This window comes from Hordeum vulgare, chromosome 2H, assembly GCF_904849725.1.
Source record: "Hordeum vulgare subsp. vulgare chromosome 2H, MorexV3_pseudomolecules_assembly, whole genome shotgun sequence".
NCBI lineage: Eukaryota > Viridiplantae > Streptophyta > Magnoliopsida > Poales > Poaceae > Hordeum > Hordeum vulgare.
The window spans coordinates 22,824,149-22,830,222 of record NC_058519.1 but is presented as its reverse complement, the minus strand read 5'-3'; positions in this window follow the sequence as shown (position 1 = coordinate 22,830,222).

Genomic DNA, 6,074 nt, shown 5'->3' with positions numbered 1-6,074 from the left:
CAAAAATAAATTTTTGAGAATCAACGTTCAACTGCGATGAATAGTAATTCAATTTTCATCAACTACAGAAGAAAGATACACTGTACCGCGAATGTTTGCTAGCTAGGTAATGAATCTATATTCAAGCTTTTTTAGAAAAAGTATAGCTGCAAATCAGCAAATTTATCCGCTGAATGATAGCTGAGACTAGTGTTCGATTTTGAAGGTTCCAAGTCAGTAAGCAAGGTGCATGCAAAATGCCAAGTGGGCAGAACTGTTTTTCTTGAATATGTTTGAATCATATTACCAGGCGCAGTTCCTATTGGTTGAATAAAATTAGAGCTATCATCTCCAAGTAACTGTGTCCATAGTCTGCACGAAATGATGGTGCACTTCCGCACAACACACTACAATGAGGCACCACATACGGTCATACGGAGCCAGTGCTTCATCCCTCTTGGTCATCACGGAGTGTGTTGTAGCATAGTCCGGTGAACCGTTGGTAGCGGCCCTGTCCATGGTATCCTTTCCTCAAGTCGGAGAGGTCTACCCAATGGAATTAGAGCGTGAGCATGCATGGCTTCCTCGGTAGGACTTCTGACATGGAACCTCTTGCACGCTTGCATGCAACATCTTGATTCCTTGACCAGCATTCATCCCTCGCATGCAATGTTGCACATGCAACTCTCTTGTTTGGCGGTGCACTTGTAGAATGACTTCTGGAAACATCTAGAATGACTTTTGGAAGGCGGTGCAATGGTACAAACGCAAGGGTGGTGCACACGATACATTTCCACTGTCCACCATGGTCTTTGCATACTGCACGTGGATATCTACTATTAATTGGGCGAGGCTTCGATTTCGATTTCTCATGGAGCTGTGGCATCCATGGAATAAGAAGGTGATGGATATATAGCATACTCGATGGTGCAAGAAGGTGCGTCGAAACTTGTAGTCGCAACAATTGAGTTCCTACATAAGTAGTAAGAGAACAACAATATTGTTATGTGCTTGCTTTTGCCCAGATTAGAGTGGGTAGTGTAGAATCTTTCAATAACGCATGCTCAGCAAGCACATATGTGATTTCCAACTACACATTTATTTGTTAGTACTACTGACCACCAAGGTCATGAAGAAGAAGAGAAAATTTGCAATAGGACAATGAAAAACTTGATGATACTTTGTGCCGCATTGCAACAGGTGTTAGTCACAATATATTTCCATGCTATTTGGCTGTGTGGAATATATATATTTGAAGAATTCATGGGAATATATTGTGGTCACCCTCTTCCCATCGTTAGAGAAATAGATTAATGTGGATCACCACTTTAGTTATTAAATATTTGTTAAATAAAAATAGCATTATAGAATGGAAGCGTATAGGCCTTTTTCCAAGCATGAATACATGTCGTGCTGGCATGTTTGTATGTTGACAGATATAGATTAGCCAGATCAACTATTTAGTTATATAGTAAATCTTCCGTTATCCGTGGTTCATGTGGATATATACCATTCGAGCAAGTCTTCTCGTGAAACTAAACACCCGAGATCATTCATGTTGCCAGATAATCATCACGCATTCATACATTAAGATTTTACTCCTTTGAGATTTCGCATATGTGAAGCACTTCTCTAGAGCATTTAAGTATTGCTCCCTTGCTTCCAAATACGAAGATAATGACACAAATAAGGACCAAGCCGTTCGACTAGCACGAGACCATGTACCATGATCCATCCCTCCGGATCGAGGATGTTGCGAGGGTCACCATTGTTCGGTGAACCACTGGCAATGACCCGTTCCATGGTCCACTTCTCTCCATTAGCCATCCACAACCACAATTGCAGAACATGTAAAACCACCCTTACTTGTCCCTGATGAACTGGGTCCGGCAGGGGATCATCCGCTTCGCCATCCAGGCAATACCACCATAGTAGCCACAAGTGATGAACAAGACCGAACTGGTGATGCAACTTTGCCACAGGCGAAAAGTTTCCATCACCCCACACACATCTTCTCCATTGCCATCGACCGTCAAACACGCATAATCACCTCCGATCGCCATAACAATCACCTCCGTAACATACACTTAGCTTAACATGCTAATTAAATTTTAGTGTACTTGATTTACCCAGAAGCAGACATCAATCATACTGTTCTAGTAGGCATACATATGCATCAGACATGTTTGCACACTATCTCCGACTTAAGACGTTGAATTGGTAAATCCGGCTGCGCAAAATTTCAAAACGACTTTAAAGTGGCATGACTTCTCCTTACGGTGGTTAAGCCTCCAGGTTCATGCATGCACCATATATATGCCTCTTTCTGGCGTGTCACCTGGTGTTAGAAGTTTGGTGGGTGGCTCTTGGACCTATTGAAGAACGTCTTAGTGATTAGATTAGCTAGTGTGTACGGATTGCATAATTGAATATTGCCAATTTGCTACACTTGTTCACTTTGACCATGCAGCAACCAATTGTTCCGGTCGGGCGGTTAACCCCCGGTGGTTACATTCCCTGCACCTCAAGGTGTTTACTAGCGTAAATTAACCCAAATGGGTAAGTCTATAGTTGTTTAGGGCATTTTTTAAGTGAACCCTTAAAACGCCCGCTTACGCTTTGACGTAGCTGTCCAAACAAGATTGTCATCCAAGATGGTACCTCATCAGTTCATATACCGATTCAGCTGTCCGAATCCCACAAACCAAATGCAAACCTAGAGGTCTTTGCGAGCGTCCGAACCGCCTCCACCTACGCGTCCGACAACCCTGGACTACCCAAAATTCACTCCCGTTGAAAAACCCTCTCCGTGCACAGCGGTTGTGGTACATTCATGTCAATCGTCATTGTTCTAGGCGGATGTGACTCCATGTCATTGATGCCGTTCAGAGCGACATGACTGGAAAAGCAGGGTTGTTGTTTTAATGTCAACGTGGCAAACTATAAGCCTACATTGGCCATTGCGTCACATTAAGGCTGACTTACCGTCCCTTCACTTGACCACGCCTATTTAAGCCCGGCTCAGTGATGTCCATAACACACCACAACACTCCTCTTTGCTCACAACCTTACTGATATTCTCTGGTACCTCGATGGTGGCGCGGCACAGCTCCTCGTTGTTGGGGATCATCAAGGTGGCCAAGGAGAGCGCGGACAGGAAGGCGGCGTCGTTCGAATGACACAGTACATCACGCTGCTCCGCATTTGTGAAGTCCGATGAGCCGTTGGTCGGGTCCATGCGGACGCTGAACTCGCGAAGGCACTAGGCGCGCGACCAGCCTCGACCACCAAGGAGATGAATGTCGAAACATACGCCACCTCAAAGCTCGCAAATACCAACGTGGAGTGCCCCCTCGGCGAGACCGCCGCTACCGCCGGGAGGGTGAAGAGCAAGAGCTCTCCGTCCAAGGTAGGCGTTGGAGCGGCGACACTCCATACGATGCAGGAGGAAGTGGAGCAGCTTCTCCATGAGCGGCACGCACTGACGCGCAGGGCTGGCGCACCAGCGCCTTTAGCCACTTGGGGGACCACTTCGGTGATGATGACACGACACTGAAAGGATGGAGGTGCCGTCGGCAACCACGACCATGCGTGAAGGCCCCGTCTGCTACAATCTACTTTAAATATTGTTTTGTTCTTTTAGTTAAATGGACGGAATATCGTCTAGATTATGTAAAATATATCGAATATTTTGCCCGTTCTTATAAGTTCCATCGTATTTGCGTGAACTACTTCCGGGTAGTTTTGGCTATCAGAGGAGGTGTGTGGGAAGCGTGTTGGTGGTTGGCTCTGGTATTATTGTCCATGGACGCATCCGCGGGACAGATAGTGTTTTTGTTTTAGATGTTTTATTGTCCATGGACGCATCCGAGGGACAGATAGTGTTTTTGTTTTAGATGTTTGTGTTGGATATGACCTTAGCACTAAGAGGATCTACAACTAGCAATCTCAAATTCTCGTCTAACGTCCGTGGAAGCGTCCAATCAATGATCGGACAGGAGAGGGAAAGTAGACACGACTGAACCCTTCAGATCATCCTTATATATCCGGATCGTTTGTGAACCATCATACTGAGAACAAATGTAGGAAATATATGAGGCCTCACGGGACGCTCCGTTACTCCTCCATGTAGGATGTGTCCCCTCCGGACCCTATTTTCTCTTTTTCTATTCATCATTTTTTCTCTCTTCATCTCCACAAACCATCTACAAATGACCGGACATATAAGAGAGAAAATAATGAGTTTGATGGCATGGACGGATAAATATGGGTTTAAAGCGGACGCTCAGTCACTAATCGGCCACATCCACAGACTTTGAGGACAGATTTACGAACTCCAATTTGTAGATGCTCTAATTTTTAGGCATCTCTCACAGATATGATCCCAAATTAAGGATTAGAGATTCAATAGAAGTGTGCACAGATGAAGACTTATACGCAGGTCATAGCGCCCAAGTTAACAAAATTATATTCGAAGTTTAAGGGATCAGGAGCTCGTTTTGACATTTCGCATATGATGCAATGCACTTCTCAAGCATCGTACGCACTACGGCACTAGCAGGTAGGAGTACTACCGTACTAGACTACTAGGTAGTTATTTGGATGGGTTAATATATTTTATTTGCCATCCCGTCCTATGATTAATATTTTATCTTCGCAAACAAAGTACTGGTAAGGATGCAACCTTCCTCAAGCTCCAAGGAAAATTTCATCCTGGAAAAAGGCCTTTCACGTGTTCTGAGACTTTTGCCCATGCTGGCTGCGGCGTCTGAGAATTTTCTCTGGACATTCAGTTTCACGTGTTCCATGACGGTGACGCACAAGACACCACAGTCAGATGACATAGAGGATAGCCATCTACTTTCTTCGTTTTTAAATATATGTCTTTTTAAAAAATTCACTGGCTTCAGTATGTACTTCCTCTGTTTTGAAAATAAGACATTTTAAAGATTTCACTAGCGGATTAGATATAGATATATAGATATGTTTTAGAATGTACATTCATTCATTTTGTTCGTATGTAGTTTATAATGAAATCTCAGAAGGTCTTATATTTAGGGACGGAGGAGGAGTAGTCCGTAGTAAAATCTCTGGAAAAACTTACATTTACAAACATAGGAAGTATAACACAATACATATCCGTACATGACTAGCGAGGAATACGCAAGCATGTGGTAGGACATCCAAGCCGCTATCATGACACACATAGACCCATGTGAAATTATATGTGTAAACCATCATGGCAATCTATCTGTACAAGAGCGATATCTGAACAACATAGTACAACAGTTACCGTGTCCGCCTAGTTGAAGAACTCACTTCAACAGGTGAAGCCAACCACTCACATTGAGCAATGCCCAACCGCAGGCACTAAAACCACATATAAGATGGACCGCTACCCGTCTCTCCGTACTGTAGACGCGCCGCCATGCAAGCACCCAGGGTATTACATCGATGACTCTACACCTTCGGTAAAATAACTTGAGAATTATATAAGAATGGAGCATACGTAAAGACATTACAAAAACTTCATATGAACATGATAGCACAAGATCTACTACTCACATCACTTTAGTGTTGCTGTTGCTCTAGATCAAGGTCCTATCTAGTGAGTGTTGGTGTTGATCTAGGTCAAGTGTCCATACGGAGGCATGTAAAAGAGGTCATTCCAAATCACATACTAATTCATCCTTCAACTTGGTGATCATGTCGTAGCTAAAGTCATCGATATTGATACCATGTGCATTGCATGGCATATGTGTGCCCTCTTCATTCATGGAGCGGACATGATAATGCATTTTTTCCTTTTCTAACAGGCACAATTGTTCCTCATGAAAGCAAATGTGTGCCTCTCGTACAGGTAAAAATACATATTTCTCCCTTTTTTGAGAGAAACAACAGTGCCTTTCGCGAAAGAAATTTTGTGCCTCCACAAGAAGCAAATGCCTCTCGCAAATGTGTTTGTTGTCCTTTACGAGAGGCACATCTATACATCTCGTGAAGCAAATTTATGCCTTCACGGAAAGTAAATCTGTGCTTCTTATGAAAGTAAAAAAACATTTTTCTTTTAAACACCGAAGACCAATATAAACAAA